The 25,194-nt window shown below is 51.4% G+C and overlaps 1 pseudogene; it reads right to left on the bottom strand.

Annotated features, from left to right (window-relative positions):
* Window positions 1-19,841, bottom strand: part of LOC141729581 (uncharacterized) — a 425,427-nt pseudogene extending 405,586 nt beyond the window's left edge.
* Between the last annotated feature and the right edge of the window lie 5,353 nt (window positions 19,842-25,194).

The following is a 25,194-nucleotide window of genomic DNA, read 5'->3' on the forward strand; positions in this document are numbered from 1 at the left end:
GCTTGGTGTCTTCTGGTTTTCTGTGTTCGTACTTTGTCTCAAAGGTCATTTTGTAAGAGCTTCAGTTTCACCTTGGCCCGCTGAATCCTGAGTTTAAAAGGCTTGTCATGTGAACTGTGTGGGCAGTGTTCCCTCCTCTGATCTCTATGTCCCTTGGGAGTGGAGAAGGACAGTCATTGTATCCCTGATATGATTCCAGCAAAATAGTGAGTGAGCTTTGGGTTCCTTTCTTTCTGTTTTTCTGCTCAGGACAATGTTGGTGTTGCCTCTGATTCTTCAGGAGGGGAGCCTGTGAACAGAGCTGCAGCAGAGAAAGCTTCATTTGGCACTGAGAGCTGCAGGAACAGTTCCCAGGAGCCCGAGGAGCCTGGTGAGGACAGAGCCCACACTGGTTTAGAGAGCTGTGAGATGGCTGCTCTGAGCAGGGTTGGTGCTTCCTGGTGCCTTGAGTTCAAATCCTGCACGGGCACAACCTCCCTGAGCCCTGCCCTCCACGCTTCTCCAGAGGCTCTGACACGGAGTCCTCTGCTGGGGCAGAGAGCAGGGAATAAACCTGATCTTGTGGCAGTTGTGTCACCAAGCCGGGTGTCCCAGTTTTGTGCTGAAGTTGGTGGATAAATTTGCTGCAGGGTGCCAGGGGAGGCCAGGCTGAGCGACACTTGAAGGAGCAGGGGAAAAAAAGAGATAAAAGTCAGGGTAGAAGTCCAAATCACTGACTGAATGTAATACCAGTGGTCCTGACCCACAAGAAAAACAAGGAGCACAACATCAGAGGCCAGCCAATTGAAAAATCACAGTAACTCCAGTATCAGAAGGAAAAGCTTGAATGACCCCTGATTAGGGAGGCCTAAGAGGAGAGAAGGAGCACTGTAGATCCATCCCTTAGCCCAGCTGGTGCAGCCTGCAGGCCTCGTAGGGAGCTCTGTCCCTCCCAGCCCTTCCTGCCAGAGCTGATGGTCGAGTTGGAGCAGCTGCTGCTCACTGCAGAGGGCAGTTTGTAGATGCCAGGTAATGGAGCTGGTTCAGGACTCAGCTCCCAGCACCTTCAGCTTCAGCCTTTTCAGTGAGGACTGAGGTCTCTCTGTCAGCTCAGAGAAGGAACAAGGCTGGGCTTCCTTGTGGCAGCTGGGACTGTCTGTGTTTCAAGCTCTCCTGAGTGCCCTTTGTACTGCTGGGGCTGAGACTTTATTGAGATACTTCCATGTTTTGAAGCAAACTTTTAAGCGCTTGGAATGGTCCCTGTTCTTTTTAAGGAGAGATTGCTTTGAATTGCCAAGTGAGAATCTGCCTTTGAGGCCATCTTTGACAGCCCCTGGTAGAAGGACAATTGCTGCCCAAGGGAAAGGTGCAGAAGGCCCAATATTGACTGAGCGTTGCCTTTGCTTCCCAGATGCCATCTGACCAAAATCTCCAGGAGGGCTGCCCTGCATGGCAGGAAGAGACAGGGGAGAGCCTGTGACCATCAGGCAGGTAGAACTCCTCTGCTTGTAGATATGTTTATAGATATCTACGGTTCTATTTATTAGTGGTTGTAGTTCCATGTATAGATTATAGTGTTCTATTTATATGGGTATATATTGATAGATCTACATGGTTAAGTGTGGATATGTATACAGTTATAGATGGGATAGAATTATATTTTATTATATATTTACATTTATAGATTCTCAGAGTTAGATTTTTATATGTGTAGAGTAAAATATTTATATAAATAGATATATATATATGTGAAGTTACATTTATGAATGTGTATAGTTATATAGTAGGAGGAACAGGAATGTTTAGATGAAGACATTGATGGATAGATTGCTGTTGGTGTAGGCCTAGGCTGCATTTATACCTGTTTTTTTCCCTTCGGCTGCCTTTTTCACCTTTTGCTTTTCCCCTGGTGCCCCCTGTGTCCCCTGTCCCTGTGCTGGGTCTGAGCTGGCGGCCGGCCTGGGCGGAGCAGCACTTCCAGCCACGGCTGTCCTTGGAGTGGTGGGAGCTGCCGCTGGCCCCAGGCACTGTCCCTGAGGAGCTGCTGAAGGACGGTGAGACACAGGGGGCTGAGGGGGCTGAGGGGGCGGCGGCGCCGAAGGGACGGTGACCCTGAGCTGCTGCTGGGGCTGAGGGCTGTGGGGCAGCCGAGGGCCATGGTGGTACCGAGGTGACAGGAAAGTGGCACAGGCTGGCAGGGTGGCGGGTCTCAGGGGACGGGATGGCTCAGAAGGGACTGAGGGGGGTGAGAGGACTGTGAGGGGCTGAAGAAACTGAAGGGGGCTGGGGCTTCACCGAGAGCATGGCGGGGCTGAGGGGATGGAGTGGGCCAGCAGGGAGCACAGAGGGCTCCAGAACTGCAGCTCTGCCAGGCCTTGGAAGCAATTCCAGAGCCTCCACTTTTGCCACAGCTGCCATGAAGACCTTGAGGACATCTGGAGACTGACGGGAGCCAGCAGGGAGGAGCTGAAGGCCAGCAGCAAGAGCAGCGAACGGGGACCTGCTGCTGCCAGCCTGGAGAGAGCCCGGCTGAGGCCACAGGCCCGGGGAGGCAGGTGGGGCTGAGGCTGCCGTGGGCTGTGGCCGTGGGCACTGCCCGTGCTGGGGCTGCTCAGCGCAGCTGCCCCGGCTGGCACAGGGGCTGTCTTTGGGCAAGGCAGCTGTGCCAGCAGGGCCCGGGAGCTGTGCCGGCTCTGCCGGGCTGCCGGGGCTGCGGGACAGTCCCGCCGCGGCTGTGCTCACCACAGCCTGGCCCGCCCAGCTGCTTTCTCCTTCCGACCCCCTGGGAGGCTCTGACATTTCCTCTTCAATGATGGAAGCGCAGCTGCTGCCAAGAGAAACGTCCCCACACTCACTCAGTGTTCCCTTTGCTTGCCAGATGTCCCACCTGCTGTCCCTGTCCAGGAGCGCTGCTCTGCTCGGGAGGAGGAGACTGAGAGAGAGGCTTTGAAGATGGGGCAACTGGGATCCGTCTGCTTCGAGTGCTGTTTACAGATACATGGACTTGAACATAGGCAGGGATTATTACATGTGTATTTCTATATCTGGGTTGCTATTTGTATGGATTTATTTCCATGTGTGTATTCTTGTATTTATGTATGTTTATTTTGTTATGAATGTATGCTTTGTATATATATACATATATGTTTGAAATTACATATATGTGTATAAATTTATCTACGTATACATGGATATTGTTATGTCTGTGCTTATTTCTATTTCTTATGGGTACAGTGGTGTAGGTATTTCTTTTGATATAATTTATGTTATATGGCTTTTAAAATAGGAATATTGGTATTTGTATAGGTATATAAGTCTATTTTTATATGCATTTTTATCTGTTTCTGGATGTAATTCTGTTTACATATGTATGGAGATATTTTTGTATTCCTAGATGGGCTTAATCCTTGTAGTAATATGTAATAAGTTGTTAAACACCTAATTGATCTTTGTGTATAGTGAGTTGTTGTGGAGGTTGGCAATAAATTAACTGAAGTTGGTATTTGTATATTATTACATAGACAAGTTGTAATAATATAATAAATTCCTGTTTGTAACCTTAATTGAGATCTGTATAGTTCTGTATTGTCGGTGTGGGTGTAGCACTTTGTAATAAATGACATTTTTCAACTGAAATTGATTCTTGATTATTTGTGGATCAGCAGTGTGGCTGTAGCAATCTGCAAGAAATGCCATTTGTCAGCTGCGATGGGTGTTCTGTGATCTGTGCTACCCAAAGCCATGGGCAGATGTAAATGCTGGAGGATTTTGGCCATGTGAATCTCCGGCCATGCCCAGCACATGCCCCACCTGCACTCAGGCTGGGCAGGGGAAGCGCAGATTTGGGCTGGCAGCAGAGCCCCACGTTGGCCCAGAACTCGCTGCAGAGGCTGCTGAGAAAACTCCGGGGTTTCACTGAGAGTAGAACTCCAAGCAGGAGCAACCCTGGCAGGAGAAATCATTCACAATGAAAAACAGAGAGAAAATTTGGCAAAGCAGATGTGGGGATACTCTGTGAGGCTGATCAAATGCTCTGAATCACCCCTGCCTAGGCACGTCTTCTGCAAAAAGGTTTTGTTAAAAACTGAACGCCTCCCATGAAATACAGATTGCACTTTCCCCTTAACTTACCTTGCTGTGTGAGTGGAGACACTCTCTCCTTATCACTGAGAATCTTTGCCCTTCAGCACCTCACATTTAATCAAAGATGATGTACTACCACTTGGCACCATCAATGAAAACAGCCCTGTCCTCATGGCAGTGTTTGCAAAGTCTTCCCTCCTCTTGTCCCCACATGTGACAGATGGAACCATCCCTTTCTGTCCAAACTGTGCCTGAGATGAGTGAGGGCTCCAGGAGCTCAGGAGGGTGCAAGAGCACCGCACGTGGGAAGGTTTAGCAAAGCTTCCTAAGCACCAGTAAGCTCTGGGTTTGCCAGTCTTCCCCTGCAATATTGTTCTACTCAAGAATGATCTTGGAGGACACTGTGCCTCCAGCTCACTCAATTAAAGTTTGTTTTGCTTCAAGGCTTGAATAGAAGAAAACGAAAATTTTGGTTTTTAGAGTGAAATTTGGGGGTTGGTGCAGCTGGGTTCGCTCCACTATTTGCTGTGGAAAGTCGGGTAAAAGCTTTAAATTCCCAGCAGAAGCTGACTACCACCCAGCTGAATGAGGCCCAGGTGGGCTTGCTACACGCTGGTCCAAGGGAAAAGCTGGAACAAAGTTCCCTTTTATTGCAGATGGAGTCTGTACTGGTGTCTCCAGGGTGGTCTGTAGTAAGACATGGCAATCCAGCCAGAAACTGTGGATATGAGAGTTCCAACAGCAACCTGCTTCTCCAGGGTGAGGGACGAGGCCAGCCCGAAAGCCTGGAAGGTGCTCTGGGCACTGGAGAAGGCCAGGCTGTCCTTGTGCAGGGATGGCCTTCAAAGGGGACCTCACACCTTGTGCTGCTGACCAAGGGCAGCTGGTGGCCTTCCACAAAATGCTTCTTTTGTCCAGCTCTTGGAAAAGTTCCAGCCAGCAACAATTCCTGCTGCTCACACCAGCCCTTTCCAAGCAGGAGGAATTTGTGTCAGCAGCCTGACAGCTTAGTGGCAGGAGAATAAAATATTCAGCTGAGCGTTGTCAACTCTCTGTCAGAAGCCACATCCTCAGCCCCTCATCTCCTCCAGTTGTCTCAGACGTAGCAGGAAATCTCTGATCCTGGAAGGGAAAGCAGAAGGAGGAGAGGCAGTGGCTGGTCCCTGGGGCCTTGGGAGCAGTGAGAGCCATCCAAAACAGGATCTCTGCTGGGCTATGGAGATAAGAGTGACCAACCAGCAATGCTGTGTGTGAGACTGGAGCCATCTGTCAAGGTGAGCATGGAAATCTGACCTTGCAAAACAGAGGAAAAGGTGTCCTTGGCTATTTGCCAAAGCTTGCAGGGGCTCTAAGCCACCTGGTCTAGTGGAAGGTGTCCCTGTCCATGGCAGAGGGGTTGGATCTAGATAGTCTTTAAGGCCCCTTCCAACTCAAGCCCTTCTGTGAGTCTGAATTACAAACCCACAATGACAAAGAGAACACAGCAAACCTGGCTCCCGCTGCGTTATTGGAGATTGCTGCAGTCACTTGTGTCACCAGAGACTGGTTTGAATCTGGAGAAATGTACTGGTTTAGGGCAAATTTGTTAAAGAATCTGCAAAGGAGGGCCCCTCCAGAAAGCGAAACCCACACGGCCCCTCCCCCCAACCGGTTCGGGAAAAAATTCCTCGGAGAGAGAGGTGGAAAGAACCTGTTTATTTGACTGGCCCCGCACCCCCCAGCACACAAAATGAACAATACCTGATGACACCGCTCTGAGAAAGATGGCAAAATCAGAAAGTCTCTTTCGGGGGGTGGTTGCTCTGTTCTCAGTCCCTCCGGCGCTGGGCCAGCCGCTGCAGCCGAACCCTTGGTGTTCCCGGGTCCCAGTCCGGAGCAGGTTCGAGATGGTCACAGGAACAGGAGAGGAGAAACAGTCCAGGAAGCAATGTGGATTGTTTAGCTAGAACTAGCTAATAACCAGAGGCAGAAAGCAGAGCAGAAGCAAGAGCAGAAAAAGAGAGCAAGCAAAAGCAGCAAGCAAAAGCTGGAAGTAAAAAAAACAGCTCTGTGTACTGCTTGTCTCTGTGTCCTGATAAGAGAAACCCAAACAAAACTTCCACTCTTCAGTGCCGGTCTTAAAGGCACAGAACAGATGAATGGGGATATACAAGCATCATAACGTCACCCCAGGACATTCCACCCCTTATCCTCATATCATCAACATACTACAACACATCATGCATTATTCATACAAAATTTCTATCTGTTCCCCCAAAATTACAAGCAATACCCATCATGCCTTCATCACATCCCCACACTGGACCACTGAATCCAGGCCCTATATTACAGAGCTGCAGGATTCCCCTTTTTCACTTTACTCACTTAAAACTCCATCTATCACTTGCTCAGACCTTCGACACTTACACATTTCCTTCTCCATCTTCCACTTGCCCAGACCTTCAACACTTACACATTTCCTTCTATCTCATGTCTGTATGTTTAATGTACAGACAATGGCAGTAACATCAAATGAACATTGATATTGCATATCATTCTTACCCCACAATCAGATCTCCCTGAGGTACACATTGTGTTGTTCCATCTCTTTGCATTATCCACCACGTGCAACCTGGTCCCTGAGCAAAGACAACCCCACAAATGGGTTTGCCTGTACTCGAGGCAGAATTGATCCACACAGTCTTCCCTAACAAACCTCTGATATGTACCACTGGGACTTTGTCTCCTTCTATTACATTCAGGGACAGACTGGGCAGGACCTGCTCGGCTGGTGGAACCTCGGGTGTTAACTAACCAGGTGGCCTTTGCTAAATGCTGCTCCCAATTTTTGAAAGAGCCCCCACCCAAAGCTTTCAACTGAGTTTTTAGTCGTCCATTGTACCTCTCCACTTTTCCTGCAGCTGGTGCATGGTAGGGAATATGGTACACCCACTCAATGCCATGTTCCCTAGCCCAGGTGTTGATAAGGCTGTTCTTGAAATGAGTCCCATTGTCTGACTTGATCCTCTCAGGGGTGCCATGTCTCCACAGAACTTGCTTTTCCAGGCCCAGGATGGTGTTCCGGGCTGTAGCATGAGACACAGGGTAGGTTTCCAACCATCCAGTGGTGGCCTCCACCATGGTCAGCACATAGCGCTTGCCCTGGCGTGTCTGGGGCAGTGTGATGTAGTCAATCTGCCAGGCCTCCCCATACTTGTACTTGGACCACCGCCCACCGTACCAGAGGGGTTTCACTCGCTTGGCCTGCTTGATGGCAGCACACGTCTCACAGTCATGGATAACCTGAGAAATACTGTCCATGGTTAGATCCACCCCTCGGTCTCGTGCCCACTTATAGGTGGCATCTCTGCCCTGGTGGCCTGAGGCATCATGGGCACATCGAGCTAGGAATAACTCTCCCTTATGTTCCCAATCTAGGTCTATTTTGGACACCCTTATCTTTGCAGCTTGGTCTACCTGCTCATTGTTTTGGTGCTCCTCATTGACCCTACTCTTGGGTACATGGGCATCTACATGGGGGCCTTTCACAGGTAGCCTCCCTATCCTCGTAGCAATGTCTTTCCACTCATTAGCAGCTCGAACTGGTTTTCCTCTACGTTGCCAGTTAGCCTTTTTCCACCTCTCCAGCCATTCCCACAGAGCATTGGCTACCATCCATGAATCAATGTAGAGGTAGAGCTTTGGCCACTTCTCTCTCTCAGCAATGTCCAGGGCCAGCTGAACAGCTTTGAGTTCAGCAAATTGACGTGATCCACCTTCTCCTTCGGTAGCTTGTGCAACCTGTCGTGTGGGGCTCCATACGGCTGCTTTCCACTTCTGGTTCATCCCTACAATGCGACAGGAACCGTCAGTGAAAAGAGCGTAGCATGTTTCCTCTGGTGGCAGTTGGTTATAGGGAGGAGCCTCTTTAGCCCGTGTCACTGGTTCTTGTTCCTCTTCATCTGTGACACCAAAATTCTCACCTTCGGGCCAATTTGTAATGACCTCCAAAATCCCTGGGCAATTCAGTTTACCTGTAGGGGCACGTTGAGTGATGAGAGCAATCCACTTGCTCCATGTAGCACTGGTGGCATGGTGAGTGGAATGAACCTTGCCTTTGAACATCCACCCCAGCACCGGTAGTCGGGGTGCCAGGAGGAGTTGTGCTTCAGTGCCTATTACCTCCGAGGCAGCCTGGACTCCTTCATAGGCAGCCAAGATTTCCTTCACTGTGGTAGTGTAGTTGGCTTCAGAACCTCTGTAGCTTCGACTCCAAAATCCCAATTGTGGACCCCGAGTCTCCTCAGGCACCTTCTGCCAAAGGCTCCAGGACAAGCCATCGTTCCCGGCTGCAGAGTTGAGCACGTTCTTTACCTCTGGTCCTGTCCTGACTGGGCCAAGGGCTACTGCATGAGCAATCTCCTGCTTGATCTGGACAAAGGCCTGTTGCTGCTCAGGGCCCCACTGGAAAGTGTTCTTCTTGCGGGTGACCAGGTAGAGAGGGCTCACGATCTGGCTGTACTCAGGAATATGCATCCTCCAAAAACCTATGGCACCCAGGAAAGCTTGTGTCTCTTTCTTATTGGTGGGTGGAGACATTGCTGTGATCTTGTTGATGACATCTGTAGGAATCTGATGCCGTCCATCTTGCCACTTCACTCCCAGGAACTGAATCTCACGAGCTGGTCCCTTTACCTTGACTTTTTAATGGCCAAACCAGCTCCCAGGAGGATGATTTCCTTCCCTTTCTCAAACACTTCCGCAGCTGTGTTCCCCTCACACAATGATGTCATCAATATATTGCAGGTGTTCTGGAGCCTCACCCTTTTCCAGTGCAGCCTGGATCAGTCCATGGCAGATGGTGGGGCTGTGCTTCCACCCCTGGGGCAGTTGGTTCCAGGTGTACTGCACTCCCCTCCAGGTGAAAGCAAACTGAGGCCTGCATTCTGCTGCCAGAGGAATGGAGAAAAATGCATTGGCAATGTCTGTAGTGGCGTACCACCTTGCTGCCTTGGACTCAAGCTCGTACTGGAGCTCTAATATGTCTGGCACGGCAGCGCTCAGTGGTGGAGTCACTTCATTCAATGCACGATAGTCCACAGTCAATCTCCATTCTCCTTCAGATTTTCGCACAGGCCAGATGGAGCTGTTGAAGGGTGAGTGGGTCTTGCTGACCACACCTTGGCTCTCCAGCTCTCGGATCATTATTTGGATGGGGATCACAGCATCTCGAGTGGTTCTATACTGTCGTCGATGCACTGTGGAAGCGGCAATTGGCACCAGTTGCTCTTCTCCCTTCAGAAGTCCTACTGCACATGGGTTTTCTGTCAGTCCAGGCAAGCTGTTCAACTGCTTGACACCCTCTGTCTCTACAGCAGCTATTCCAAATGGCCATCTGAGTCCCTTTGGGTCTTTGAAATAGCCACTTCGGAGGAAGTCTATACCTAAAATGCATGGGGCCTCTGGGCCAGTCACAATAGGATGCTTCTTCCACTCATTTCCAGTCAGGCTCACCTCAGCTTCCACCAAAGTAAAATCCTGTGATCCCCCTGTCACACCAGCAATAGAAACAGACCCCGTCCCCACATGTAATCCTTCCGTAAGCCACGAAGGTCCTTCAGGGAAAAGGACTCAATATTGGCATCTGATCTTGCACCTGCTGCTTTGACTCCTGATTTTATGTCAGGAGGCATTGAGGTTCCTTCTCCTTCATCATCATCATCCTCATCATCCACTGGTCGATTGGTCTTGTCCGTGCATTTCCCACTTCTAGTGTTGGCAGCAACAGCCATTGGTTGAGGCTTATTTTCTGGTTTAGCTGCTGGTTTAGGCTCACTGTCTGGTTTGGCTGCTGCTTCGAGCCTGGGCTGTTGGCTCCAGCCTGAGTCATCGGGACAGTTGCTGATTTATCTCCCTGCCCCCCTGCCTCTGTCTGCTGCCCGACAGGATCTAGCAGTGAGCGATGAGCACAAGCCAGGGCCCAGCTCACTGCAAAGACCTTCCTCTCCTTAGGCTCATCCTGGTACTTCTCTTTCAGGTATCTCCCCACCTCAGCTGGGTTGTGAATTTGCTCATGGGGAAAATCCCAGACTATATGGTCAGAGAATTCCTTCAGGATTTGGCCCCTATCCTCCCATTTCCCACACCACTTAGGATTTTCCACACCAGGGTTTACTCCTGAGTCAGGGGTCTCATCAGTCCATCTAGAAATCTCAGCCCTCATCCTAGAGAAGCAGCAGGCTGTATAGAGGAAGGTTACCAGATTGAATACCAGAAAGATGGTCTCTTTAACGTTCAGGGGAAACTCAACATCCTTCAATAGTGATGCAAGAGATTCATAGGAGAAGAAGGAAAGCAAAGGCTGAAATGCCTGATCCCCTGCCGCTCCTCCTCTAACAAACTGGATGCATAACCACAGCCACGAACCATTCATACCTGGAGCAAACCCCAGCATGTTTATAAACTTTTTACACATCATTACCACCAAGCCCAGCAGGATAGCTATTCTGGTCACTGCCCCTCTGCTATAAAAACTACATATTAGGGACAATACTAAAGCTATTTCTGGATAAGAAAATAAACCTAGGGACCACGGAGGTATTAAGATCTCAAAAAAACCTAGGGACCAGAAATGCATGCAAGCTTTCACCCCAACAGACATTATGAATTCATAAAGCATGGCTATTAACTTCTTTATACAAACACAGAGTAATGGCAACCAAAATGCACTCAAAACAGGGTTTTTCCACTCTCTCAAGCCCCACATGTTGGGCACCAGATTTTTTCCCAGTTTAGGGCAAATCTGGTAGAGAATCTCCAAAAGGGGCCCCTCCAGAAAGCAAACCCACACGGCCCCTCCCCCCAACCGGTTTGGGGAGGATTCCTCAGAGAGAAGTGGAAAGAACCTGTTTATTTAACAGGCACAGCACCCCCAGCACACAGAATGAACAATACCGGATGACACCGCTCTGAAAAAAGTGACAAATTCAGAAAGTCTCTCTCGGGGGTGGTCGCTCTGTTCTCAGTCCCTCTGGCGCTGGGGCAGCTGCTGCAGCCACAAGGTGCAAACTCTCGGTGTTCCCAGGTCCCAGTCTGGAGCAGGTTTGAGAAGGTTGAAAAAAGGAAAGGAGAAACAGTCCAGAAAGGAATTTGGACTGTTTAGCTAAAATAGCTAATGAGCAGGAGCAAAAGCAAGCAGAAGGGAAGCAGAAGTAAGAGCCAGAGAGAGAGAGCAAAGCAAAAAGGTGAAAGCAGAACTATGCACTGCCCCTACTCAGTGTCCTTGATAAGAAAAACCCAAACAAAACTTTCACACTACAGAGACAGTCTTAAAGGCACAGAACATATGAATGGGGATACAAGCATCGTAACGTCACCCTAGGACACACGGGTGTCCTGAACAGTGTCATCCCATTGTTATCCTTTTGATACTAATTCTGTTTGGTTTTATTTTATCAGCAGTCCTATTCATTATTATTGGAGCATGGAACAGCTGACAAGATTGACATCTATAGTTAATGCACACAACTTGACTGATGTCCTCTACAACGTGCACATCCCCATGACATTTGACACAAGGCAATTAGGAATGACGCCTATGTGTTTTGGAATAATCCTTGATTTCCATTTATGATTTTGTGGAAATTACGTTCGATTTTTAGTGAATTGTTTTAGAAAATAATTTTGTAAAGTTAATGCTTGTATTAATATGTGTTGATTGCTTTTGCTTTCGATTATTTGTGACTGGTTTTAACCATTTAAATATTGTTTATATTTAAATATAATAAAAGACAAGACAATCGTGAGTCACGGGGTCGTATGAGAGTCTGTCCGAATTTTCCCTCATCTGCCTCACGATCGTCATTGGGGGACCACTGAAGAGAAGACCCCCCCCGTCTTAAATCTCTGGCTCCAAAGGAGAAAGTCATGTGCCTGAGACCTGAGAGCACAGAGCAAAGTTATTGTTCTCACACGTGTTGTTTGCTGTGTGGTGCACTGAGCCCGATGAGAAGAAGGGGGCACCGTGCCCTTTGTGCAACAACAGCCTTGGGAGCTGTCCCACCTCTCGGCCTGGCTGGACTTCTCCTGAGTTTCAGGTGGTCCCCCCACAGAAGACCCTCACCTGTTTTACAACCACCGGGACAGACAGACTGAGATGGAAGGAGCCTCTCCACCAAGGACTGAGACATGGAACCCCCATGTGAAAAGGCCCCTCTGCTCCTTCCAAGGACTGGGACTGAAACCCCCAGCCCGGGGCAGGTGTGTGGGGGAGGCAAGCTGACCAAAGCGAGATGTTTGCCTGCAGGTTGTGACCGCTGCACCAAGAAGACAATGGCTCTCGCTTACTGCTGAGAGCATGGACTACCTGTTACATCTATTCCTTATTGTATCTGTATCCCCTCCCTTGCAATTTCCAATAGAGTTATCATAATCAAAACCTCTGAGTTAGCGAGAGACTTCGAGATCTCCCCGATGTAACAGGCGGATCCATGACTGGACTGGACCAAAGGACTTCGTCTCTACGTTTGGTAGCTCTATCCCCTCTCTCTTTCTCTCTCTCTTTTGTCTCTCTCTTCCCCCATCTTTTTCTCTCCCTTAATCCCTCTATCGCATTTTGCTGTGGTCATTCAATAAAGGTGCATTTGTTTCGATTATCATTGCAAACCCCCTTGTACTGTGTTGGTTCTTTTTGCACCCTGAGATCAAATCCATGAACCATCACGAAACCCATCCCTGAGGACAGATCGTGACACCCCCTGAGGACCCCTCCCCAAATTCCCCCCAAAAGCTCCCCCAGCACCCCCAGACCCCGCTAAAACCCCCTCAAGTTCCCCCCACACCCTCCCCATATCGCCCCCAAACCTCCTCAAGACTCCTCCCCAAATTCCCGTCACGACCCCTCCAGGACCCCTCACCTGTCCCTGCGCCTCCTCAGCAGCTCCCGGAGCCCCCCGTCCTCTCCCAGCGCCTCCCCCGCTCTCTCCAGCGCCTCCCGCAGGACCCGCCTGAGCCCGGGGCGGCTCCCGGGGGTCCCTGAGGGGGTCCCGGGGGCGGAGGGGGGAGGAGGCGCCCGCTCCATGCCCGGCCCTGGGGTCAGGGGGCGCCGATTCCAGCTCGGCTCTGATTGGCTGGAGCGGAACGAGGAGGGCAGGAGTTTCTGAGGGGAGTTGGCCAGTGATTGGTTGGTTTCGTAGAGGGCGCGGTGATTGACAGTAGATGGGCGGGGGAGGCAGGCTTTGCCGAGGGGAGGCGTGTGGTGATTGGTTTGATAGAGGCAATGAAGGCGGGAGTTACAAAGGGGAGACACCCGGTGATTGGTTGGTTCAGCTTAGGAGAGGTGGGAGCAGCTGAGGGGAGGCGTGCAGTGATTGGTTGGTTTGGGGCGGGCTGCGCTGTGATCCCTTAATTTGGGAGATGAAGCGTGGTGATTGGATGGTTTGGAGCAGGGCACGTCGCTATTGGCTGGGAAATGCCCAGCATTTTTTACGGAACAAACCCCATTTTTTGGGGAAAAAGTCTTGGATTTTTAAGGAAAAATTCCCAATTTTTGCAGCAGACACATTCCCAGATTTTTTGAACCCCCGTGACGCCAAATAACCCCAAAATACTCGAAATAAACCCCAAGGAACCCCAAAAAACCCCAAACAAATCAAGATAATCCTTGGGAAACAAACAAAAAAGTCAACCTAAACCCAAAAATCCCCAAATGATATCAAGTACACCTAAAAAAACCCCATATACACCAACATAAACCCCAAGAACCCCAAATGATTCCAAATAAACCCACATAAACCCAAATAATCCCAAGCAAACACAAATACTTCTAAATACACCCAAATAATTCCAAATAACCCCAAAACAACAGAAATAAACCAAGTAAAAACCAAGATAAACCCTAAATAGTCCATAAATAACCCCAAATAAACCCCAAATAAAGCCCAGTTCCTCCCGTCTTCACCCCAAACCAGATCCCGAGCAATCAAAACGCGTGGCACTGATGACGTTGCACTTGCTGGGCACAAATTCAGAGCACTGGCCCCGCCCAGCGATTTTCAGCCAATCAGCGCCCGGCCGGACTCTGACTCATCACTTGCCAGCCACACACCAAGGCCTCTCACTGCGGTAAACAATCACAGACAGCGCGGGGTAATTTCCAGCCAATCAGAGCGCGTCTCGCTGATGACTCATCAGTTACGAGGAGCGGAACTTGGTGAAGGGGGGGAAGGTGACCCTGGGGATGGGCTGGGGACCCCAAATTAATCCAAAACGGGGTCGGGACCCCAAATCGGAGAAGGAGGGGCCTGAAGCCCCTAAAACCAAACAATGGGGAGGGGATTGGGGGAACGATTGGAAAGGGGAGAGTGGGGAAAAGAGGGGGGTGGGAGACCAAAATTGAGCTGGGAGGGAGATGGGACCCCCAAATTGAGGTGGGAGGGGGATGGGATCCCAAAACTGAGCTGGGAGGTGGATGTGACATCCCAAATTGAGGTGGGAGGGAGGTGGGACCCCCCCAAACAGGATGAAGGCAATTTTGTTCCTGGAATATGTAAAGTACTTTATGGATATGCAAAAAGTCGATAAATATGCAACAGGCTGATGTCATGGGAGACAAGGACAATTGAGCAAAAGTTGTTATGGCCACCAAGACTCCCCTAGTTATTTTCGGGGACACCCCTAATTAGTATGGTTTTCATTACATCAGCCTCTTGTATATCCATAGACCCTCATGCATATCCATAAACTAATTTACATATTTTAGGAACTATATTACACGGCCCATCCTTGGGGGGTATCTCCCCATTTCAGGAGCCTCCACTGAAATAGAAAATGTAAACTCCCTTGCTTTTACTACTACTATTATAATTATTAGTAGTAGTAGTAATAAAAATAATAATATACTATAAAAATATTCAATACTTTTGAAATTAATGAGCTCTCAGGCAAAGATATGGGAATAGAAATAACAGTTCTTTATTAAGAAGAATTAAAAATACAAATGCAGTAGTACAACAAAAAAAAAAAAAAAACAGTGAAAGAGTCAGAATCCTCCGGGAATCCAGTGAAACAAGTTCATCCTCTTGGAATACAGTGGGAATAGGGCTGATCCTTTGGGAATCCATTTCTTAACTCTGAAAGGCAGGTGAAAGGCAGGGCCATGGAATTTTTACAGGGTATCCAAAGGGTGGAGTTGGGGTTTGGGTCAGGGGAGGAGTTCTTAGCATCATAAGGAGGGTGAGATCAAATTCCTGACTCTTAGCAACAGCAGCACTCCACACAGAACGCATCCCCAAATCCTAAATTCCCTCTAAAACAAATGAGAAATTATGGAACTTCAGATATATTCGATGAATTTCCTTCATTTAAACGAGTTTGGGGTGTTTTTAAAGGATGAAGGTGAAGCAGAGGAAAATTAAGGCCAAACCAAAAGGCGAAGCAGCCAGGTGTGTTCCCAACATGGATCACAGGGAATGTGAGTGACCAGGGCTGTGCCCAAAATGCCTCCTCCAGTGGGGGATGGAGCTGGAGCAGCGCACGAAGCTCTGCCCGCACTCGGGGCACTCGCAGGGCTTCCCTCAGTGCTGCCTCCGTTGGTGTTGGGTCAAGGCAGAGCTCCTGGAGAAGCTCTTCCCACACTGGGGACACTCGTAGGGCCTCTCCCCAGTGTGGATGCGCCGGTGCCTGATGAGGGTGGAGTTGTGCTTGAATCCCTTCCCGCAGTCGGGGCAGCGGAAGGGCCTCTCCTCTGTGTGAATCCGATAGTGCAGGAGGAGATGGGAGCTGGTCGGAAACCTCTTCCTGCATTTATCACACTCGTACGGCCTCTCCCCTGTGTGGATGCGCTGGTGTCTGATGAGGTGGGAGTTGTACTTGAATCCCTTCCCGCAGTCGGGGCATTGGAAGGGCCTCTCCTCTCTGTGAATCCGATAGTGCTGGAGGAGATTGGAGCTGGTCTTAAACCCCTTCCCACACTTGGAACACTCATAGGACCTCTCCTCTCTGTGTGTCCTCTGGTGCACCATCAGGCTGGAGCTCTGGCTGAAGCACATCCCACACTTGGAACACCTGTACGGCCTCTCCCCAGTGTGGGTCCTCTGGTGCTCGTTCAGGATGGAGCTCCGGCTGAAGCTCTTCCCACACTCTCCACATTCATAGGGCTACTCCCCAGTGTGGATCCTCTGGTGCCTGATCAGCTGGGAGCTCTGGCTGAAGCTCTTCCTACACTCCCCGCACTCGTAGGGCCGTTCCCCAGTGTGGATCCTCTGGTGCACAATCAGGTTGGAGTTCCACCTGAAGCTCTTCCCACACTCCTCGCACGTGTGGGGCTTCTCCCCATCATGGAGCTGCTCATGGAGCACCAGCTCCGAGCTCTGGCTCCGTCTCCGGCCGCCTTCCCGGCCCAGGCTGGCTCTTTCCCCCTCAGATCCCCGCCGGCTGCGTTTGCAGCCCCTCCTCGTGCGGCATCTCCGGGGCTTTTCCTCCCCGTTGGCTTCCTGCGCCGTGGAGCCGCTCAAAACGGCCGCTTCCACCAGGTTCTGCCGTGGGCATTTGTCCTCCCTGCTCTCCATGCTCAGCTCCTGCTCTGGGGGAAGAAGGACAAGGACAGGATGGGATTTGCCTCCATGCCACAGGCAAGGGCAAGGAGATCCCCCAGGGCTGAGCTGCAGCCAGGGCCGTGCTGGGCTGGGAGATGGAGCAGCACAGAGGGGAAAGGGGCACTGACTTCCTCCCCACCTGCCTCAGTGTCCCGGGGCATCTTCCTCTTCCTCGCAGCCTCCCTGGGGTTGGCAATGGGCAATACTGGTTTGGGGAAAACAAGGGATGAGAGCGTTTGTAGGAGTGTCGGGAGGTAGGACAGTCAGGCTGGACGGAGACGAGAGAGCTCTGCAGCCAGGGCGTGGAACTTGCGGTTTATTGCAAAGGGCCTGGGTGCAGGGCCCTGCTGGGAGCTGCCAGGCACAGCTCGGAGCAGGCCCGAGAGAAGAGAGGGGTAGAGAGGATGAGAGGGTAAGAGAGTAAGAGGAGAAGAGCGTAAGAGGGTAAGGGTCCCAATACAATACAATAAATTTTCTTCTGTGTTGAATATTCTATTTCTCACTTAGCAGACTAGTACACGATACAAATCCTGCAGCATTTACATACAGCCTGTAAAAGTCATTACATCACCATACTGTGTTACATTTTAAACCCTAAAAACTCCTCTTTGGATCCCTTCTGCTGAGCCAGTAGGGTCTGCTCCGACCCTTGGATCTGTCTGCAAGAAGAGCGAATTGTTTCATGAAAAGGGGATTACCTTCAGTCGGGCCACACCATTGTTTGCCAGTTGTTCACTAACTGATGTATCTCAAAGCTTGCTTTCATTTCAATCTTCCTTACACTTTCTATATTCTCAAAGTCTTTTGCCAGACAATCATATTTATAAGGCTTTCCAGTTTCATCTTCCCCAACACACATTGAGTTTGAAGGTCCCTGTGCCCGAGTCCATCTCTAGAATCCCTGGCCACCTGAGCTCCAGAAAAACCTCCCAAAGACCAAGATTCAGCCCTGAAAAAGCCTCCCAGGAGTTCCCCGTCCCTCGTCCCTCCTCTCTGGTGTTCAGAGGTTCCCCCCTGTCCCAACTGCTGGGGGTCACGCTTGGATTGGGGGTCCCCCTTCTCCTCGGCGCCCGCCCTGCCCAGGCTGCTGGCAGTCCCAGCAATGCCAGAAGCTCCCCCCGCTTCGCTCTCCCCATTTCGGGATGCTGGGGCTCTTTGGGCTCCCGGGCTCCCTTCTCCCCTCATTCTCTGCTCGGGGCTGCAGCGGCTCCAAGGAGTCTCCCCTGCCCCTCTCCAGGCTCTTGAGGCTCCCGCCAATGGCGGCGCTCCCCCCTCTCTGGGCTCCCCACTTTGGGCTCCTGGGGGACACAGGGCTCTGCTCCTCCAGGCTGCCTCTGCCGGCAGCCGCCACCGCCACCCCCCGATGTCCCCCCAAGGGGCCTTTTCCGCTCAACCTTGGACTCCTTCATTCTCCAAACATCCCCAAAAATGCAGGGACTCCCCGGGATATCGGGGCCCAGCTCCCCCTCCCCGCTCACGAGTGCGATGGGGGGGCGATGATCCCATAGGTGGGGGCTGCCAATTCAGGCAGGGATCGACGGCCTGGTTCCCTCAGCTCAGCCTCCATCTGCCTTTGTCCCTCCTCTTCCTCTTCCTTCCACTCCTCCTCTTCCATCCCTCCCCCTGCTCCTCCTCCCTAACCCCACCTCCTCCTCCCCCTCCATCCCTGCCCTTCCCTCCCTCCTCCTCCTCCCCCAGCAGCAGCCACACCCTCGCTGCCCCGTTCCCGCAGCCCTCGCAGCCGCGGCAGGAGCGGGGATGGAGCCGGGACAGGTCGGGATGGGCAGCGCGGGGCTCTCGGCTGCTCCCAGCCGCTGCGGGCGGGGGAACCCGGCCCGGGCCATAGGAGAGGCAAACTGGGAAAACTGGGGGAACATCACAAAGCTAAGGATGCAGCAGAAAATGGAGCTGAAAGAGTTAACATTAAATACCAAACGATGAAAAAATGGAAATTCCAAAGTTTACGGCAGAGGAGAAAAAAGAATTAAAAAAAACAGGAAGGGAACAAAATAAATCCGGGAAATGGAAACTTCTTGATAGAAGACAATTTCTTAATAAAATGTGCTTCTAAGAAAATAATAGAAGACATGCATCAAAAAAACCACTGGGGTACTCAAGCTTTGCGCGATCATTTTTTAAGGAACTATGGGTGCACTCGGATTTTGGGAGTTGCATAGGAAGTAACTGAAAGATGCTTAATTTACAATACGATAAATAAAAAGGTGAAGAGGAAAACAGTATTAGAGGTCATGAGGTAGCTCATCGACCATTTCGAAGTATCCAAGCAGAAGTTTAGATTTGTTAGGCTCTGGATTTATTTGTAAAAAATCCCATTTAATATAGAAGAGAATATGCCATATATTAGACAGAGGATTTTAGAAGAATAAAAATCTTTGAAGTATCACAAAGAACCGAGAAAAAACAAGAAAATAAAAAGGGAAATGAAAGGGAAGGGAATAAGAGGAAAAATCAGAAAGAGTGAGATCCTCTGCAGCTCTTGCACCCTCCGTTCGCGGCCGAGGCGCCTGTCCCGGTCCCGGCTCGCTGCCCGCCTCAGCTCCGCCTGCCCCGCTTTCCATCCCAGCTGCGGCCTCACTGCCCAGGGCAGCTCCACCTGCCCCGGCGCTGTCGCTCAATTTGTGTGCCCTGCTCCCACTGCCTGGCCCGCGGCCGCTCTGCCGCCCATGCTGGGCAAGATGGGGGCTGCTCTGTCCTGCCGCCTGCTCCGAGGTCACCGCGCCCACCGCACCCAGGGGGGGTCCCAGCCATCCCATCCCCGGCTGCCCTGCCCGTGCCACCTGCGCTGGGCACCGCCGCTGCTGCCGGGCTCTCCCACCTGCCTTTGCTCTGCCGGGACCTGCCGGATCAGCCGCCATCAGCCATGGGGGTGCTGCCCACGCTCCGCCTCGGACTCCACGGGAAGATCCCCCTCTGCCGATTCCGGCAGCAGACCCTGCCCACACTCCCACCCAGCCTCGGCGGGATATCCTCCCCTGACCACGTCCTGCTCTGAGTTACGTCCCCTTGGTAACCACAGCTCCGGCTGTTCAGGGAAACTCTCTCTCTCTCTAGAGGAAGCACCTTATCCAAACACTAGGAGCTCAGTTAAAAGGCAGCCCTCTCCAAATTCTTTCTCAAAACACAGGAGAAAGGCCATAGAAGGTAAAAAAGTGAAAGAGTTCGATGAAGGGATTGCTCTATTTCCGTTCAGAGAGGTTCCCATGGGAGGGATGCGCTGCCCCGCCCCGCAGGAGCCACCAGCGCCCCTGCCGGCCGTGCCCGGAACTGCACCCAAGGGGAAAGCGCCGCAGCCCAAAGGCCGGGACTGGCTCCGGGCTCTGTTTGCTGTCAGTGCCACAGCTGTTGGTGTTTGTTTGCTTTATTATACACACTAGTAAAGAACTGGTATTCCTATTCCCATATCTTTGCCTGAGACCCCTTTGGATTCACTAGTCTAAAAATGAAGAGGGAGGGGATTTGCATTCTCCATTCCAAGAGAGGCTTTTTCTGCCTTCCCGAGCAGACACCTCTCTTGTAAAGCAAGACAAGCACCCACAGGCACTGAGGGGGCTGCAGGAGGGGCACAAGAAGGCCCTGCAGCACTTGGGCACAAAGGCACAGCCGGTGAGTGCAAGAAGGGAGCAGCAAAAGGCCAAGCTGAAGGCAAAGGCCAGGGCACAGTTCCTACAGCCCCTGAGGGATCAAGCCCAGGGCCCAAGGGGGCCCCAGCACCCAGGGCACGGCTCGGCCACAAGCACCTGGCAGAGGCATTGCCCTCCTCGGCAGGGGAAAGCCCACCCAAACAGCCCCTGGCAAGGAACCAGGGCTCCAGCTGCAGGGCACAAGGACACTGCAAGCACAGACAGCAGCACCCTCAGCACCAGCAAGTCCACCCCTTGATGGACATGGATTGGCAGGGCTGTCACAGCTCCCATCACACCAGGGACCCTCCACACTGCAGCCCTTGAGAACATTCAGGGTGGGTCTGCATTGAGAGGAGGCATTTCCTGATGGACACAGGGGCCTCTCAATGCACTCTGAATCTTAGACCTAAGGGGGAAATTAGTAAAGGAATATTTTAATTTTTAAGGGAATGAGTGGGAAAGATGAGCAGGTATGATTTGTTCAACCACTATTAGATGCTGTGGTGGATCAGTTTGAATTAAATTAATTGCTTTTTCTTCCTCCTGTGGTTGTAATTAACTAGGAAGGAATTTGTGAGCTGGATTTTAATACTGTAAAAGGGGATACAGAGGCTAGTTGTTTTCTACCTCTGAGTGAAAAGATTGACAAGGCCTATGCTGAAGTGAACCCCAAAGCGGGGCAGTCCCAGGGAAATAGGGAAAATTAGATATGGAGCCTCTACAAATTCCTTTAAAGCAACCAGGACAGGTGATTTCCAAAACCAATACCCTGTTCCAAGAGAGGGAAGGAAGGGCTCACAGCCCGGTATTGAGCCCCCGTTAAAGGCAGGGCTTTTGGAGCCAAGGTTGGCTCCCTAGAACACTCCTATCCTGCCAGTCAACAAACTGGATGGATGGACAAGAGAAGGAAACAAAGAATTTTCAAGTGTTAAAATCAAGATTAACTGAGGCAGCTGGCCTGGGCCTTCCAGACAGGGAAAAAGAATTTGAATTATAGGTGGATGTTAAACAGGGTCTTGCCAAAGGAATTCTTGTGCAAATATATTCAACTCTATATAGGATCTCCTACAGTTCAAGTCTGGCATCAAGTTAAAGATCTGACAACCAAAAGCCTCTACTTGGATGAGCAGGGCTCAGTTATAACAATATGAAACTTGTTCAATGGCACAGGAGGACTCAGAACTGAGGACAGGGCAAGGGTTTAACCCAGCCTCCTGTTTGAACAGCCTGGAGAGGGGCTGGCAAGGAACCCAGGACTGCACTCAAGGGACAGAGCTCCAGACCCAGGCTGGGACAGATCGATGATGGGACATCCCCTGGCCTGAGGGAGAAAATGTGTTCGTGGATGGCTCTGCAGGGGCAGCAGAAGGGACAAGAGCTACAAGACAGGCTGTTATTAAGGAAGGGGAATCAGACACAGCGTAGGTCACCGCCCCATGCTCAGCTCAACCCACGCAGCTGTGGGTGCTTGTGAGAGCCTGGCACTGAAATGCCCTGAGCAGGAAGGCTTCAATATCTTCTGCTGACACCATGGCACCTAACAGGGGGGCAAAAGCAATTCTCACTGCTTCAGCAACCACTGGAGCAGATATCAAGGGATATTCTCCCACAGCAAGCTGGGCTGGCACACAGCCTGCCCTGGCACTTTGCTGCTGCCAACACCCAGCCAGGACATCGGCTCCTGCCCAAGGAGTGCAAAGCAGCACCACTGGTGGCCAAGGGGCCCATGCCAAGTGTCCCTGAGGCCACAAACAGCCGCCAGCACAGCTCAACACGGGGGGACCCCTCAGCCTGGCCTCAAGGGCTCTGAAGCCCCGGAGATTTGCACTTCCCGCCCGCAGCAGGAGGATGGGAGGCCGCCCCTGAGCCTGCCCTGAAGGCAACGCAGCAGCAGCCAGGGCTCCACAGCAGGCCAAGCCCCTGCGCCTGCCCACAGATCCTCGGCTGGAATCCTCTGCAATCCTGGCCACCCTCCTCTGCCATCTCCAGCCACTGGGGCCAAGCCTTGCTGCCACTGCTGCAGCTTCAGCGCTGCCTGGGCCTGCACTGCCACAGCTGCTGGGGAACACCAGGGCACAATTCCACTCTGGGGCTCACTCACACCCACACTCTGGGCTGCCTGCCATTGCAGTGCTGCAAAATGTACCAATTTCCGTTCTTTTAAACCTTATTTCTCTGCTCAGGCTTGGTTTGTCTTAGCCTTGGGGAAAGGAATTTTAAAGGTTTTTTTTAAGGGGTGTTACACCACTCAATGGAGATGAGTTTAACACCTGAACAGACTGGGAACAGCCCAAAAGACACCCACAGAGATAACGACCAGCAACAAAACATCAACTTGCCCAGCAGCAAACAGCAACCAACAGCTACCCCAGACACTGCCCCAGGCAGAGCTGGAGACACCTGGGCTGGAAAAGGCTGAGAAGGAAATCCAGGAGTGTGGAGACCGAATTCACATCAAAGGGGAAGGAATCTGGGTCCAACAGGAAACCAAATACTAAAAACTTACACAGCTTGGAAGCAATGAACATTAAGGCAGTGGATTTAGATTGGTTCACACTACATAAAGTCTAGGATAAAACGAGTAAAACTCACATGGCATGGAATGATTTTCTCCGCACAGCTGAGCTATTTGTGAAAGAATTTACTTCTGTTGCACATGCAGGCCAGAACCAAGGAATGCCTTGACTCTCTAACACTAAAGAGATTCTTTCAGCGACAAAATAACGATTTGAGAAAAATTTTGCGTAATATTCCCACTTTACATTTTTAGGAAGGTTTGGGACAGAAGTGTGAGAATCAAGTTTGGGTCTGGGTTTTTCCACGTTCACCTTTATGTCGCATTTTGCAAAATTGAAGAACTTTAACCATTATACTTTTCTGGTAAACAGTTAATAATTTATTTTGAAAAAGCAGATTCTGGTGGGGCACATGTGACTCACCAGATGGCTGCCCTGGAAGAGAAGCTCCATTCCAGGCAGCCTACAGAGGAGCTTTAGAAATGCAAATGAACACTGCTGGGCAAAGTGTGGACAATGCACCTGGGTCTCTTGCCTGGGGCAGGAATTGGGCTGATTCCCTCTGCCCCTCACCCCAAGCTCTGCCTGCTGGCACTGATGGAATTTGCACAGCTCAAGGCAGAGCCCAGGGGGAGGATATCTGACCCTGCAACAGAAACGGGTGAAGCTGCAAAGGGAAAGAGCACATGGAGAATGTTGGGAAAACTTCACTATAAATAATTGGGGGGAATCATCCCTCTGCCCACTCCAACATGTGCTGGCACTGTCTGTGTTATATAGGGTATATTAGAGCATTGGGGATTTTTTGCTACCAAAAATTCAAGGAAATCAGTTGGGAATCCGAGGATTTGATGATTTAGTTAGACAAAAGCAGTCAATTGATGCAGCCCTGGCTGGAGAGAGCGGCCAAAAATGGGGAAAACCTGAAAGGCTACCAGAACAAATCCTACAACACCATGGACCAGGCCCTGGGAACCCGAACCAATTCATATCAGGAGCCACAGAACCCATTTCTCATTTCAATGGCATTATTAGATTACAAGCTGTCCTCGAATTAATAACCAACCAGACAGCTCCAGCTCCTGACCTTCCTGCCGACCAATCCACTGAAATGAGGAACAGTACACTTAACCATGGGATGGGATCAGATCATCTGTTAGCAGAAAAAGGAGGAGTTTGTGGAAAATTACATGACACAAACTGCTGTTGGCAAATAGATGACAAAGGAAAAGTGGTGAAACAGATAACAAAGGAAATAGGAAAGCAGCTCATGTACGGATTCAAATGCGGAAAGAATGGGAATGGGACACGGTTTTGTGGCTCCCCGGCAGACCATGGGTTAAACGAATGCTGTTTCTCCTCTGATGTGCTACAGCAACTCGCAGCTTTTCACCATGCTCCACACCTTGAGAGTGCAGCTCATACAGCAGGTGAGCGAGGGGCCAGGGACTCGTAGATAAGGAAGTAATGGGCGAAACCACCAGCTTCCATAAATGTTACTAATTAACATGGATTGCTGCTCACAGAAAGTCCCGCTAAATTCCTGAACTTCCAGAAGAACAAGGATTTTACAGAGCCATGAATATCGGCTGTTTTACAAACGTGGGGGTGCACATTAACGAGGACATGCACTTGGCAGATCGGGAGGTCTGAACCTTCCAAGCACCTCAGCCAGTGGGCAAAGGGAGAGGGAGATGAGGCCGGGAAAATGAGAACAAAAAGGAGGCTGCGAACTACAACAATGGCAGAGAGCGCACGGCAAATGCCCCACGGCCTCTCTCTCTGCTCAGCAATAAAGTCACTTTTACAGGACTCCTCTGTCTCCTCTGGGCACAGAAACCTCCGGCCACGGGAATTTCCTGCACAGCCCCGGGCACGGGGCAGCCCCCTCTGTCCCAGCCACAGCAACCGGGCCGAGCCAGCGCTGCTCCGGCAGCGGCTCCTGCCGAGGCAGCGGCCGCAAGGAGACCGCGGGCAGCCGCTCCCGCACCGTCCTCACGCCAGCGGCAACACGGGCCGGACACGGCACAACGAACCCGCCCGAGCCCCCTGACGCCCCCGAGGCCCGCAGCCAGCCCCGAGTCCCCGCACAACCCAGCGCGGCTCCCACCTGCGCTGCGGCCGCCTCCGAGCTCCGCCGCCGCCTCAGCGCGCTCCGGCCGCTGCCGCCACCCACGGGCCCGCACACACGCTCCGAGAACGGCGCCACTGCCCAGCCACGGCCGCCCTCAGCCACGGCCGAGACCCTACCCTGCTCCGCTCCCACCAATCAGCGCGCCACAACCACGACTGACGGCACCATCGCCCAATCACAGCCAGGGGCGGGCTCTGCGCACGACACAGCCCCGCCCCGCGCTCTCTGGGCCCCCTGGGCTGCGTGAGGGCAGAGCCGGAGCTGAG

This window comes from Zonotrichia albicollis, chromosome 7 (assembly GCF_047830755.1).
Source record: "Zonotrichia albicollis isolate bZonAlb1 chromosome 7, bZonAlb1.hap1, whole genome shotgun sequence".
NCBI lineage: Eukaryota > Metazoa > Chordata > Aves > Passeriformes > Passerellidae > Zonotrichia > Zonotrichia albicollis.